General features: G+C 40.6%; 1 protein-coding gene across 2 annotated transcripts in view; it reads right to left on the reverse strand.

Moving 5' to 3' along the window:
• Positions 1-16,576, reverse strand: part of LOC115055514 (leucine-rich melanocyte differentiation-associated protein-like) — a 186,498-nt gene that overhangs the window by 79,240 nt on the left and 90,682 nt on the right. The window lies entirely within an intron of this gene.

Raw genomic sequence — 16,576 nt, forward strand, 5'->3', positions numbered from 1 at the left:
GTGGAGAGTGCAGAGCATAATTGTGAGTCCCCCTTGGATGTCCCAAAAGTGAAAGATGTGTCTGGTAAGTGAGAGAGGTCAAACACGAGCATGGATATTTATTACATGCACTGCAACCAGATGGAGGCGGCCCATCCATCAAGCAGAGCTGTCATGCTGGTCACAAACGTTTCCCATAAAGACACCCCCAACACCACCACCACCCTCCCCTCTCTGCCTCTTACTCTTGCTCTGTGAAAGCAGGGGGTCTGTCCGCATGGGAGGAAACAGAGACAAGTGAGAGTGAAAGAGCAAGGAGACTTGTTTGGCACAGTTATGAACTTCAAGTTCAGCACAGCACAGCTTCGGTTTGATAGCCTTTTCTTGACTCCGTTGGCTTCGCAGTTTTTGTCTAATTAGAGCTTTTCCTCTCGTCTTCTGAAGTGGACCGTCTCTATTTTTAGCTATAGCTTTATCAATACTGCCGTGACCGACTGAGTGGATGGTCAGAAAGGGCAGGATGGGAAGACATGCATCCAGGCAGCTTAGGGAGATATTAAAGGCAAAAAAGGGGGAGCCACGGAAGGGCGTTTCTGACACTTGCTCCCTCATTCATCAGGGCCTCATAGGCCCGTCGGTGACAATGAAAAGATTTCACAATACAGCCGCGGCAGAAACTCATTCTGGCCCTCATCCATCATGCTCAGCCCGCTAGCCATTCCACTGACCTAATCTGTGATGCCTCGCTGCCTGCACCCAGTTCCTTAAAGGCAGGCTTCATTACTGTGAGGGAGAGCAGGAGATAGAGGCCAGGGGCCAAGGGCCTGGAGAAAAGGACCGTGGTAGTCAGATACACACAGAGACTTAAGGTACATAAAACACTGAGACAGCCAACTGTCACAATCGCCCACTTCCTACAGCAAAAAGAACTGCAGTAACCATTGTCACTGCTGACAGAGGCCTTTGGAGAAAAAAATATAAAGATAGCCGAGAAGTAGGGTGGAACTGATGGTCAATTTAGCCTGATTAACTTTGAAAACACAGTCTCACTGTCATGAAAGTGTCCATCTAACAATGTAGCACCGTTCCTCCTGTCCATCAATCAAGTGATCAGGCAGCTTGTTACTGTCACAAACAATTTCCAAGTCGATGGCTGATAGAATTTCAATCAGATATGCCAAACACACAAAGGCAGTTAAGATGAGTTCGCTTCAGACACAATCACTGCACTAGTGCTTTTTCTACACTAACCTTTGTTCTCCATCCTGCCATCCACAACTTACTGTGCTTCTTCTACCAGGCTTCCAACGCATACTTAGCCTAAAAAGGGTTGGACAGAGGGAGCCTGTCAAACTGACCCTGGACCAGCTATTATGAGGCTTTATTCCCTGAACCCCTGCTCTGGGTCTGAGGCCAGACGACTCTGGCAGCTCCCCTGCTTATCTCTCTAACTGGTCTGTCCCAAGACCCGGTTGCCACTGCCTAATGGGGCCTGTCTCTGCACCGTGGGGCAAATTCAATCAAGCCCCTCGCTAAACATCCTCAAACAACATTGCTTTCGCTCTGTGGAAAGTGAACAGCATTGGTGTTGAAATCCAGTCGGCTACTAAAGCTCAGCCAACACCAGACAGGAAGCAAGACTCCCTAGGCTTTAAAGCCGCAAGGGAGAAGTGTAGCTTTTATGGAATATTTCATGCATTTACTTTACATATATTCAGTATCAATACTTTTCCATGTGTTTTTGAAGAACACTGCCAAAACATGTAGGCAGAATGCTAATGGTGATTTAAAGAAATGTATCAGAAACCTAATAACTTATTTGGGCTTGTTTTTTTTTTTTTGTTGGATCTTAATTGATACGCTGGGATAATAGCACAACTACAGCTATTACCACTTTGTGGTGCAGACCCAGCATTCAACCAAACTAGGTTACCTCTTTCACCAGAAACGCTAAAACAATTTTATTTAGTTCTACAGACATAATAAGTACTACACTAATTACATTTAAAATGTTGAAGCAGATGGTACTGAATAATGTTACTATTTAGCAACATCTAAAATTCTATTATATAAAATATTGAATAAAAAATATTTAACACATATTGTACATTAATAGATCCCTGTTGTTGTCTTGTAGCACAAATAGAGGCCATATTTTTACGTTTGGCAAACATCACAACATAGGATGTCCGACATAATCCTAATGAAAAAGTAATCTAAGGTCCCTCCGAAACTGCTATCACTGTTCATCCATCGACCATTTTGCCATCAGATTACTTATTGCATCATACATCCCCCTGTCTTCTGAGCTTGAGATTAAAGAGACAGCTAATTGACAGGCAAGGCTGCCCAGGAAACACCAACAAGACAGATCAAACTGGTCGGGAATGTTTACAAGCCTTACATCAGCACAGATAACATCTGGGGAAGGGATTTTCTTTAAAGCTCCCATAAATCACCGACATTTCAAAATGTATACCACTGTGTATTTTTTAAACAAATCCAAACCAAGTTGCAGTATGTTCTAGGTGTAATTATATATAAAAGACTCCATAGCTGCCTGCTCATCCAAAATTAATTCCTCTCTAAAATAGCTAGCTAGATGAAGAACTTTCCCCTTTGTCAATCTTTCGCTATTAGCTTCCTTTTATTTGTCCTTAGTAAGAATGTCAGTGTTATCAAATCTAACCTTAAAGTTAACTTTTGGACTACACATACTGTTTCAATATGAGTTTATTTCATCACTCTGCATTGCTATTACTTCTGCCATTAAAAAAATGCATTTGCTGTATGTATTACACACAGCCTGCCCAATCAAATACAGAGCAAGAATGAAAAAAAAAAAACATAAAAAATCACTGTAATTCAGTGAGCATGGGAGCATTTCCAATGTGAGCGAGATGCTTTTACAGAAAGCCGTTAAGGAAGAGCGGAGTCCTCAAGTGATTTTTTTTGACAATTTAACTGGTTCTCCTGACACATTAAATGACTATGCTGACAACTTAACTGCACTGCCAATCAATATTTCCCATTACTCTCATTGTCAGCAAGAAAATAAAAATATGATGTCGTGGTCAAGCCAGGAGTGACAAGGCATTAAGACTCTATCACTGCTGCTCATTAATGCAGGTACCCATCAAAAATAGAGGCGATATATGCCTGATGATGTCCATGCCAGGTTTTACTTGAGGAATACTAAGTTGTATCAACAAATATTAAAATGATATGAGATACAGATTAAAATTTTAGACAGCTGACACTGAGAATAATGGATTTTGGAATACAGAAATGAGTCTTGTCCGCTCTATTTGTGCAGGACTTTCATGAAGCCAAGTTTGGACTCATTGCTAACAAGTGTCTGTGTTTTCCTTTTCAAAGTACTTGTAAAGCAAAATAATAATAATACAAAAAAAAAAAAACAACAAACTAATTATGTTAAATGTAACAGTGCCTTCCCAACAAAGCTGATAACTCCACCCATAGCAACACATCCCAGCCGATTTCACGTCAACATGAGGAGGAGAAGACAATTAACCAGGGGTTTAACCTGTCAATCAAGTCTTGTCAGCCTATCACACTTCCTTGCTGAGGTCCGCCTCCTACTTAACTCGCTCTGTGATATGCTGCTGGCAGTTCGGATGGCTTGACAGACAGCGGTCCCGATACCAGCATTGGGAGGCGCCTCTGTGGACATCTTGGATATGAGAGAGGGAGATTGGGGAGGACATGTGAGGGTGAAGTGAATGGGCCTTAAAGGCTGGAGGGAGTGCCAGAAATTCGCTGTCCTGTCCTAATTAAAAGTGCAAAGCAGCAGAGGGGCCCTGCCACTGTGATGATGAGAGCGAGTGGAGGGCCAGGAGGCACGCACAGACACTCACCCTCCATTCATTGACTGTGACCCTGACTTTTTCCCTACACATAACACACACGCATAAATATGCGCAAGATTAAGCCATAATAAACAGAGAAAAATTATTTTGCAGCATCTCAGGCAACGCAAACAGAAAATGCAACTTTCCCAAAATGTTGAGCTTTTTCAAAATGATTCTGTTTCAAACAAAGGGATGAACCTTGACTCTAGTCCCAAGCTATGAAACTATTCAAAATATTTAACTGTAGTTTAGAGAGGAAGGTTAAAGGTAGAGGGACTGAGTGTGTGTTAGATTAGGTGCATGTAGGCAGAAATATGGACTGAACCCGTTGGCTGTGTATCCTATTACTTTGCTCTCTGCCTCCAACCTTTTGGATTCCATACCGTTCTGTTAACCATCAGCAATTATCTCCCTGTCAGAGCTAAAGGTAACAAATATCCCCCCATCCAGCCAGCCGCTATCATCCTCTGGACACCAGCATCAACTGACAGCAGCTAAATCACGCCAGCCAGCCAAGACTCCTGACAGACAAATGCACTACCTTGGAAAACCTGGGCCCATCACTCTCCAAGAGCGGAGGGGTGGTGGGGGCAGGAGGAGGGGCAGATGGAAGGGGAGTCTCTCTCTGCTGACCTTATACTTCTCCCCCCACCCCACAGAAGAGATGGACTGCCCTGTTTTCTGTAAGCACAGGGCCTTGTTCCCAAATAAGAGAATTATTAATGGAGCTTTCCTCTGTGCTGGTTTATCTTGTACCATCACACCAGGTCCAGGTTTCCCCGTTTTACAGATGGACACAGTGAGGCAGAGCTATGAGTTATCCTCACAGCACCCAGCAACCACAAAACACCACCAAGGTTCCAACTACAAACACCATATTTCTACTACCTGGGAAACTTACTAGCACCTGTTTTCTAGAAAGAGGAGAGACAAAGTCTTATATAAAGTGTTACACGAATCATGAGTATTATTTTATAAAGTTTATTTGAAGGAACCAACAAAAAGATGGAGAAACAATAATCTCAAACAATAATCTCAAAAATACAATAACAATAATCTCACAATATTTTGACAAAGGATTCATTGTTTCCGAACATTTATAAATAGCTCTTGCTTCTTAAAACTGAGGATCTTGCTCATTGGGTTTTTTTTTTTTCCTTTTCTTAATTTTCCTTAACAATAACTGGATAATGAAAATGGTTGTATGTTGCTGAACTATAAGGATTGCTTGGTATCATCAATGTGGAACACACGTACTGATGTTACTGATGCAAACATGATACTGATCTTATAAACAACTGATGGCACCGAGTTTGTAAAACCTACAATGTATGAGCAGGTTGACAAATGACCCGAGCAAAGTGCGGATGACGGGACGTGAGGCGCTGGAATGCATATTTGAAAAAGATTAGTGTGATTAATGCAACAGAGTGACAGGTGGGGTTTGGGTGACAAGCTGATTCCAATTCTAAATGATGTGACCTTTTTTGTGAGTCAAACATATTCACTATAAAAGTCACTGGCATGTCACTGCAGCTCAGAATATCAGCTTCCCCATCCCTGGTGCCATTCAATCCGGCTTCTTCTTTTTTTTTTTTTTTCTGCTTTAGAATTTAGCACCTTGAATTGAACTATATGACCCAGCTCTGTCAGTGTGCAAATATGCTAAAATTACACAGGCTAGGAGGTGTAAATCAACTTTTGCTTGCATTATTGTGATGGGTTCACAGCTTTAACAGCTCTTCCCATCAGATCACATTAGCATACTGGTGCAGGTTGATTTCTGTGTGTGGCATCCTGTATCAGTAGGGGTGAGAGAAGATGGGAGCTGTACCTGACAGTGACCTGTCATGCCAGATAGGATGTGTTCAACGATAAGCTGTCTGCCTGGATCACACACCTCCACACTCACACAGTCCACCACCCAGCTTAAAGAGAGCTCAATGGCATTTCAAAGCCTCAAAGGTTAGATGTAAGAAGCAGAGCACATGTGGTCTGATTCCTGTTTTCTAAATATCAACTGTCATTACTTACAATGCATAATTTGATTAAGCAGCCTAATATAATGCCAGATGAGCCACAAAAATAAATCAGCACTAATTATGTATTGACATTTTGCTATTTTCAAGTGGTGAACTGCAACTAATGATTATTTTCATTATTGATTAAGCTGTTGATTAGTTCTTGATAGACCTATTAATTGTTTCGTCCATAAAATAACAGAAAACCAAATAACCTTCAATTTCTATGTAGAAGCTTAAATCAAATAGGAAGCAATTTAGGTTTATTAATACAAATAAATAATTAAAATCTGCAAAAAAAAAAACAAACAAAAAAAACAACAACAAAAACCTGATATCAGAATTGAGGTTAAACAAAGATGCTATGAAAAAAAGAGCTCTTATGACAAAAAATCTGTGTACAGACGCAGAAAGGTGCAGATATGAAAATGGCATCACAAAGCTGTTCTCATTAAATGTCATTTTTAAATCTTTTCTGACTAAATAGAGAATTAGAAATGGGCCCAGTCATTTTCAGTTTCTTTCTCATGATCTGCCAGACACCAGAGTTCATCGCATTTCTTTTATTTGTAGTTTTAGTGCATTTATTTGATTAATAATTAGGTAATTTTAAATAATTGGGTAAGAATCACATCAGTGTTATTAAAGCTCCTAAATGGTGTGGAGTATGAATTGATTAGTGAGGCTGATCTGCTATTTTTACAACCTTGCAAATTTATAGTTAGCATTGTGAAAAATGCATTTATATAGAGAGATGTTTCACATATTGGTAGGCTAAGTTAAAAGTTAATACATCACTGTCATCATGCTCTGCCCCTAAAATGATGTGTTTGGACGACTGTGCAGATTATATGTTTAGACTTTTGTTGACTTCCTTCTGTAATTATCCACGTTTGATGGTCATCGCCTCATCAAACAATGGTGAGAGAATATCACAAAATAAATCACACTCATATGTTTTCGATCACATTTGCCAGCCTGATTCTCTCTGATTTCGTAAGTCATTGAGGTGAAACATATTAGAGACTGGCTATGTGGGGCTTGCTTTGCAGGGTTGCCCAGCCTGCTGCTTGTATAAGAAAAATAATGCCATATTTGGCTTTGTGTATGCTTTGTCAAGAAGCAATGCACAGTTGGAAAGGGACGATTAATATGCCAAAACGTTAATACCGTGGCTCATCTTGCAAATTAGTCTTTATTAGTACAGACTCCGCTTCCAAAAATACCAGCAAGTGGAGATACGTTGTCCATCTTAATGTACAATCCAGGCTTAAATCAACAAATTGAACGAGTCAACTTTTCAAGACTTGAATACTCACAATATTTCCTTGAGAGAAAACATTACTTTGTTGTCAAAATTGGTGGTTTATTGTTTCGTAAATCAATAGATGAATTGTTTCACCACTACACTGGTTTGTTACAATCAATACAAGGGTAATCATAACATTAGCAAAAATATGACGATGAAAGATTTACAGTGTCTGTCATGAATACATGACACCAGAAAACTGAATCAATGAATAAACTGCAAAGCAAATCACTCATCCAGTTAATGCTGCAATATCCGTGTTACCTTTCAGCTAGAATGCTCAAAGTCAAAAGCCAACAACCAACTCAATAGCAGAAAAACACAACTAGTGAGGCAATGACAATCTTGCTCCAAAACAAGCTGTGCAGTTTAGCAATAGGGTCCAAATCTAAGGTAATGACGAGGATGCAATTGTACTGCAGAACAAGCCTACCTGGGTACACTGCTTTCACTATATAGTGATTGGAGGTCTACACACACACACACACACACACACACACACACACACACACAGCAGGCCCCTAGGCAGGATCAATATTTGTTGGGATTGCACCTTGTTCCAACAATGTAAGATTTACGACAGACGTGGGGGATTTACACTTTGTCTTCGAAGCAACTCATCAGTGCAACCCAATTACTAACCCCAGACAGACAGCATTAACATGGGCCCCACTGCTGCTTTATGGCCCCTCAGCCCGTCTCATTCCAGCCTCTTCAGGCGCTGCCACCATAACAGATACTACACTTAAAATGTGCTCACAGGAATGAATTCTCAGTCTTTCATTACTCCTACCTTGATTTACTTCATATCATTTTGCAGCTATAGACAAAGATAACACATTGTAAATTACCCCCATCCTGTCCGCTTGTTTCAGCACGGGTGAGAGTGATAGGGAGGGGAGCACGGAGAAATGGAGGGGGATGGGAAAGGGGGTCTCAGGTGTTGATGTATCTTCCCCTGACAGAGATGCACCTCTGTCAAAGAAAATTGTTTTGTCCTTGTCAAACTTCTTTCTTTGACTGAATTGCACAGCTATCGATGCCCATGAAGACTAATGTTACAGTAGGTTTAAGCACGAAAGATATTACATTCGAACTATTAAGTGTCATAATCAATTAAATACTTAGAATTTCCTGATGACAGGTGCTCGCTATAAGAGGGAAAAAAAAACCCATAAATGCCAGATATTATAGTAACAGCAACCATCCCAAAATTAATGCATTGTTGAGCAGGTGTCATTTTTAGCCCTCAGGCCAATGGCACAGTCTTGCAAGTCGCAAAGTCTCCTGCGGCTACATCTGTTGCTGCAATGCCAGCTTAGGGAAGACCCTGCTACTGGCCCCAATTCCCCCTTAAACACACACAGTCGCAGCCACAGGGACCCAATTTCTACCAAAAAGCACTTTACAGCCTGTCAATCACAGTTGACTACATGAAAAACTGCCGCATCGTACACTTTCACAACTGACTACATTATTGACAAGTGAAGGGTTTCTTTCTAAAATATTAATTTCTCCCCAAAAAAAAAAAAAAACTAAACTAAAATATCTTACTCAGTCCCCCACCCCGACATTTGATTAGTAGTCTGTCACACATGTTATACCTTCAGGCCAACAATTACTGTGTAAGAATGGGTGTTAATATCTTAAATATGACAGAAAGCTTTATGTCAGAAAATAATCTCCAATTGCACCAAAAAGATTTCTTCAGTATGCTGGAAAAATTCTACATAAAATGTAAGTGCTCAAGTTAGTCTGATGAGTACATTTCCACCACATCTCATCTTCAGTAACATGCATGCATGTGGTGTCACTGAGAAAAAACACTTGATGTGGGTTGTAGGAACCCCCCCTGGTCCTCCCTGTAATTTCCTCCACCCTCCATCCTATTTCAGTGGTTGATAACTAAGAACATTAGTTTTATGCCACTTGCCAAGCTCAAATGAAAAGAGAGCTAACTTTAATGACACTGCAATTAATCGGCCCAATAGACAGACAGCTAAAAGACGAGATATTGACTTCATTAAGGATAATGTATGATGTCATTAAGTCAGTAGGGTCACCTTGTGTATCATACAAGCTGGTGAATATATTGGCATTTTCCATGAATAAGATAAATTCAGATGTGAGAGATAAAGCTGATTAGAAATGTTTCATCCGAGGCGGCGGGGATGCCTGCTAGTCAGGGCTGATGACAGAGACTAGGACGCCTCCAGAGGGAAAGAAAAGGGATAATGTGCTACCAATCATACTTAATCAGAACGTGGATTGATTGGCTGCGGCAATTTAATCATTATTGTTTAGCTCTAATCTACAAAGAGGAACACTCCAGGCATGAATGTCCTTATAGGAGCATGTAAGCAGCCTCATTTATTTTCCAGTTTTACAGTTTTTTTTAAGGATTCAAACAACACACTGCAGAAATTAATATAAATGGTTAGTTATCGACCTTGTAATTTGTGAAATCAGCACAAGTATATACACATATCACTATTCAACCTAATCAAAACTATGCTAACTTAATATTTTAAATCATATCAGTCACAATGTGAGGACAAAGGCATTTAGGAATCGTAGTCCCATGTGTTCATTAAAGGCAGCGGATACTTTAAAGCCATTTGTGTCATTGTCCAAACCAATGACACCAAAGTCCCTCTCTCAGCTCTATCTGTCTCATTTCCCAGAACATCTCCCTTAGGAGTATTGAGAGGTATTGGAGTCTCACTGCACTCTACTGCGACCTTGCTAGTTTCTTTTTTGGGGGGTCTGTGTGATTATCGGCAGTTTCTCATCTGGTGGAGGCTCCACTCATTTGTCATGATTATTGCTGAGTTCTGGCTTGTCATTGGCTGCAAGAGATCAATGGCTTTGGACTCTCCCTCTGTTGTATGGGCGGACCAAACAGCCTTTTCTTCACTAAATGAGGCTTTCCCTCTATCCATCCATCCATTCTATCCATACTGCCTTCTCCCTCTCAGTGTCTTTCTCTCTCCCTCCTGAGTCAGTTCATCAATTTGGTAGTCTATATATCCACCCCCCCCCCCCCCCCCCCCCCCAATCAGTGCTGACACAGTGGCTCTTTTTCGGGTGTTGAAAATAAGAAGCTGTGGAGTCTACTCATTCTTAATTTGTAAAAGAGCTTTTCCTGTTCTGTTGAACATGACATATTCGTAGTTAAGCTAAAAAATTAAAACAAATTTATATCAAGCACAAAAAAACAGAACAAAAAACGTTCTTAACAAAACACAACTGCTTCACGCATAAGTAGACAGGACTGTGTTACAGTTGTTATTTTCCATTTTTGATAAATTGTCCACAATTTTTAAATACTGATCAAGATTAAAACAATAAGATTAAACAAAAGAACGATTCGAAACATGGGGAAATACTCCTGTTCATTTACCAAAGGTCTATTTCATTACAATGTTTGTGTAATGAGGCACAGGGTACAGCCAGGAGCCTGTTATCTTAGCTTACCAAAAAAACTTAAAATCAAGGGAATCTGTGAGCCCAAGACATGTTGTCCAAATTCTATATCAACCATCCTACACATCAAAACATACTCTTTGTTTTCTGCATGAATTCAACAAGTCAGGATCAGAACCAGGCTGATGGTCTCCCCCGTTTTTTTCCCTCTTTATATTAAGCTAACACTTAACTCTTCATACATGAGGGTGACCAGTTTTTGAAAAATCTCAGTAAATTATTAAATTATTGTGACTCATCTGGGGATGCTGCTGCTAAACAAAAATCTTACCAGCTTGCTGGACAAACTGTATTTAATGAGATACTGATTAATGATGAGGCCTTTATATCTGAATCCCTGGCTGAATCTTTACTCACCTAACCCTTGTGCCAGAGCTTGAGTCTAAGTTTGCATCAATGTCACATGCCTTAGGTAATAACTCGAAAGTCTTTGGAAGGTTTTGAACCAGCACAAATAAAATGAGCCTCTAATAGCCCTCATTAAAATCCATACACAGTCTCTCAATCAATTTCTACTTCTGTATGCTGCATGGGCCTGACAGAGTATAAAGTTCACAAGTGAATATATCATTATATCATGATCTGTAATGATAACTTCTCAGAATAACTCTTTTTTGATTATGGGAATCAGTGGTTAGTGGCCCTTTAAATATCTTGGTTTATATTTGTAGAAAATGAGAGTGTAATTTAATGTTCAAAGAGGCTACAGAGAACTTTAATTATGTGCCCTTAATGAGGAATACATTGTGGCAAGACTAATTGCTTATGAATGTGAAGACACAGCTCATGGCTCCTCTGTACCCCACGTACTGCAGCGGAGGCAAACCGAGGAGCCGGGTTTTACTATGTGGTTTCTTCATCATCCACACGCTGCTTTGTTGCCCAGTGCAAATTTACTAAACATTATGTGGGGTTATAAAATACAGCACCCAGCAAATGTTCAAATAAATGCACATCATGAAAATGTCATGAAAATTGGTCTTCATAAAATGAGGCCAAAACAATAATGTGCCACCAGGACAGTGTTAGAAAAGTGACAGTGTCATTATTGAATCTTGACACGGCACATCAATCATCTGCTATTATCAGCATACATACATGAATCCCTATCACTGAGGCCCCCGCAAAACAAAAGCAATTGCTCTGGTAAGAAAAGCCATTAAGCATATATTCATGTCAGTAATCAACACACAAGCCTCTCCACTTCTCCTCGTGGGTAACAAAATTAAAGTGCCTTTCACTTTCACACAAGGTCGAGAGAGAGCAGACAGGACTTATTAAATATATTCCAGCACTTCAAGGAAATGGAAAAGGGATGATCCACTTCAATAATTACCAACCTTCTTTTGTCTTTGTTCCAGATCCACATCAGTTGGACCTGGATAATACAAAGTCACTTTTTCACTTCATGTCCCTCAGTTTGCATATGTAGCTGGTGGATGTAAATGGCTGACGAAGCAGCAGTGATGTGGGGAGTCTAGGACATAGTAGGAGGAATGCTATAGTCATACTGACTATAGTTATACACAGAAGTACCTGTGCAGACTGTTAAAGGCAGCCCAGAGCTAGTCCAGTGCCACCTGGAGAGTGAGTAGGAGAGCTGATGAGTTTTATCACCTCTCCAAAGCCCTCCTCAGGAACTTCTAATTGACGGCTGGGTCTGTTCCTCTGTCCCACACAATTTCCCATCATGCCTCTCCTGCTGCCACACAGCTCCCACTACTCGCACCCTGGTTTTCTGCCTCCCTCCTCCTTGAGTCTATCCCTCACTCACTCTCTACCTTTGTTTTCACCAATATCCGTTCCCCATCTCCACTCCTCTCTCCCGTAGCTGCCGCGCCTTGGCTTGGCTGAGCAGGCCTGACAGGCGGATTCCTTTGCTTTTCGCCGTATTAAAGCCACTTTCTTGCTCTGACAGCCTGCTCTCTCCTGCCACCTCATAGCTCTGGCTTCACACTTCTCTGGGCACCCACTGCCTCTTGACAGACCACTGTCACTTCCCATCATGCTCTCTGCTGATCGCGCCTCCCTCCTCTGCCACTCTGACACCCCCCATACCCACCCAACCCCTCCTCGGCAAGCTCGTGCGAGCCCACTTCCATACCAGTGCAATTATTTTTTTGACAAGCCATCCATCAGCCTTAACTTTAAAAGCACTCTCCACTGATATCCATTGTTAAGCCCCCCTTTGCAGCTCCTGCCTTCTCCTTCCAGATAGAGCTTGCATGAGAGAGTATGATATCAGACATCACCAAACCTACCAAACCATGTAAATTTACTTTGTTCTCAGCTATGTTTCCAATTTCACGTCCAATTTTTCGGTACATTATGCGTAGTTGTTGTGCCTAATACAATGTTGTCAAAACCCATTAGAGTTTGCTCCCTTAGTCGCCTCTGAAAACAGGTTACAATTGATATTCTATATGTGTAAGACAGGCACATCGCAGCATCTGCAGCTGAATCTTATTAAAATTATCTGTTCAATTCTCACGTTCTTCGGTCAGAGCAATTTGCAGGCATTAGCAAAGACACATATGAAAATGTCAGCATGTCAACTAATAACAACGAAAGCAAAGGGAGTGCATCGCTGTGAGTCAATAACGCTGCCTTGCTGGTGACATAAATTTGATGGTAATCTAAGAAAATGAATAAGGGGGAAGAGCTCTGTGCCATTTGAATGAAAATCTTGTCCTGTGTTGAATCATTTGGCGCTCTTCCACTTGGCCTACATCTTAGCTTTACAGCAGCAGAAAAAGAAAAAAAAAAAAGGGGGGGGGGACGGGTGACAACAAAGTGCTCCCCCATCACTGCTGTCTGGTGCGCTCAAACTGCACACATTACATGTGCATGATGAAGTGGCGGCATTATGCACAGCTCAAATGACTGTTCTCTTCATCTGACCAATGCTGCTATTTGAACAATACAATGCACTGAGCAGACACTAAACATGGCTGGAGAAACCCAAAATAACAACCATCTCAGTGGCACAGTGTGAGTTTACCAACAAAGTAGAGCTCCTGTATGTTGCTCCAGCACTATTTGAACTAGTGTGGCAAAGTGAAAATAATATTTAAAATACAGATCATTTCATTTAGTGATCTGTTAGCTCCTGAAGCTCATTAGACATTCTGAAAGGACAAAAAAGGACAAAAAAAAAACTAACAAAAAAAAAAAAAACAAAAAAAAAAACAAACCCAATGATGTCAGTGAGCTGAAAACTTGATGGTGACATTTTCCAGGTTGGCCATCCTTAACGAAAGTAAAATGATTTTGGGCCAAAGGACTGTGCAATTTCAGCACTAGTTCATAAAGAATATTGAAGACAGGCAAATAAGAAGTGACAAAATTGCTATAGCAGCACAATGGAGCTTGGCTGCCACACCACAGAATCACTCAGCCAAGTGAGCTTGTAAACTTTAAGCCAATTGCATTCAAAAGCCAGCCTTCAACAAAAAGGAAACACAATTAACAAGCTGATACCAGCATGTGTCTGGCTGACTTAATGAATATCAAATTATACACAAACACTTATAAATCATCATTATCCCCCAAATTTTAATTGATCCTACAATTAAACATGACAAATGCTATGTATGGCAAGTCTTTACTTTATTCTTTCCCAATAAGGGACTATTTATCTTTCTCTTTTCATTGTGCGTCATAGCTAATTTCACATTGTGTGTGCTGCTAATTAACAGGGACAGACAGACAATTTTAGTGCAAGGTAATTTCTTTTGTTTACAGCAGGGAGCCTTCTGTTTCGAATAATTTCCAAGGCTCTCAGGAACTCTGCTTTGCTCCTAATGGCATCTATTTCAACCTTCCTTTAAATTCTGGGCTGACAATATCCATACTGTCCTTTCCTTAGAATTTACTCTAATATTTAGGTGGAGCACTGACATTTCTAAGTTCAATTCATGACAAGTTGCTTTGGTATTAAGGCAGCCGGAGTCTGACATCAACACAAAAACATCCTTCAACAGAGATCAAATTAAGTGAGCATTATTCTTAAGGCTGAATATTTTAATCTGACAACAATTAATTACATGCTTGCTGGAGTGTGGGCGTGTGTTTGATTGTGCATGCATTTTAATGTTTCTGTGTATAGAGTGTGTGCACGCTGACATGTTTATTCGAGTTGTGTTGTGTTTACACCTTGTGCAGATGCTGAATCTATCCACAGCAGACACCTGCCACTGTCGGTGCCCCTGACAGCTCTGATCCCAGCAAAGCAAAGCAAGGCACCAGCATATGGTTATCAATGATCCAGATGGCTCTTGCTTGTCTCCACACTGACAACTTTGCTCCTCCATTATCAAACAGTAGTAATTAACCATAATCAAGTAGGTGTTAATTAGACATAATGAAACAATTTCTGTTTGGTCAGAGCCTACTATTTGCCAATTATTTGTAATTATATGCACTAAGCACTTCAGTGTAATCTCTGCTGGTGGTGGACGGGGCAGACAGTCGAGCAGCAGGGCTGTGCCTATTTCCTGAGACTGAGGAGACTTTTGTTTTGTCTAAAAATTTGGCAGATTTAAACCTGCAGCCCTCTGATTGGCCAGCCTGTCACAGCTGCCTGAGGGGGAAACAAAGGGAGTGTCATACTTCTCTGTGACAGCAGCAGGGAAGTTTGTCATTCCCAGGAGAGGACGGCTGTTAATCAGCGTGACCCCTGACCTCGATCCACGGGTCGCAGCGCCACTACTGCTCACACACACCTGGAAGCAATGCATATTTTGAGGGAAATTAAAGCTGTAAATCTGCTTAGTGGAAAATTACAGAAGAGATACAGCTTAGAGAAAAGGAGGGACAAGCAAAACAGATAAAAGCTGAGAAGGAAGAGGAAAATTCGAGAAGTTCAGACTGAGAAGGAGAAAGGCGCAAAAGTTGTAAAGCACAGAACGAAGAGGACTGAGCTGCTTTTGCCAGACCAAAACCGGACACTAACTAGTGTTGTTGTACGACTTTGTATGCAGGTGCAGAAAGACAGAGATATAATGACTTTTCTGACACTGGGAACACAAACAAAATACTGAAGCTCCGCTGTGCTGCAGTGTGAACAGAATAAGGGTGGGAACCATTTCACTTTTTAAAACCATAATGATACCAGATTGTTGGCACCTACCCAAAGACAATGCAGTTTACACTTCCTGAAAATATTAATTAATTAGAGAATTTTCATTTCTTCTAAAGCATATATTAAGTATACAACTTCTATGAGTAGCACACTGACGAGAAAGGCACTTAATATTAAAAGGTCAATAATGGTTGTTAAGAATTTTGCCTTTGTGTTTAGTCTCAGTACAAGTGAGAGCACCAGTATGGTGACATAGATAAAGCCTCTCATGTTGCTATTGGACATGGCCATGCAATTCAATATCAGATAAAATTCTTCCTGAAGACAGGATATGATATTCCTGTTATTAATTGCCCGATTAGACGAACGACATTTCATCGGCGATTTTTTCATTTTCTTCCTTGGATTGGGGAATAATTGCTTCTCTCCAATGGCTAGTGTCAGATGCATGTGTTTTTACAGTATGTCAGGAATGGAGTCAAAAAGCTGTGACGGAATCAAGATAAACACATTAGAAAATTGTAATAATGCAAATATAACAATAATATTTAAATACTCAAATACTTGGAACCTATTCTGCATTCAGACCAAGGGAAGTTTTAAAACTTAAGATAGAATCTTTATTAAAATGGGACAACATTTGAAAAAATAAAATAAAATAAATAAAACTGATGAAATTTGCTGGTAATCGATTAACATTTACTTTGGAACTGGGGTGCTAATTGAGCGCTATCTGGATAAATTGAACATGAGTGTGTCTTGCCCTGTTAGGCTCTGTAGCATGAACACCAAGCTGCTGACGTGACACTGTAGTTCTCTTTCAACA

This window comes from Echeneis naucrates, chromosome 15 (assembly GCF_900963305.1).
Source record: "Echeneis naucrates chromosome 15, fEcheNa1.1, whole genome shotgun sequence".
Lineage (NCBI taxonomy): Eukaryota > Metazoa > Chordata > Actinopteri > Carangiformes > Echeneidae > Echeneis > Echeneis naucrates.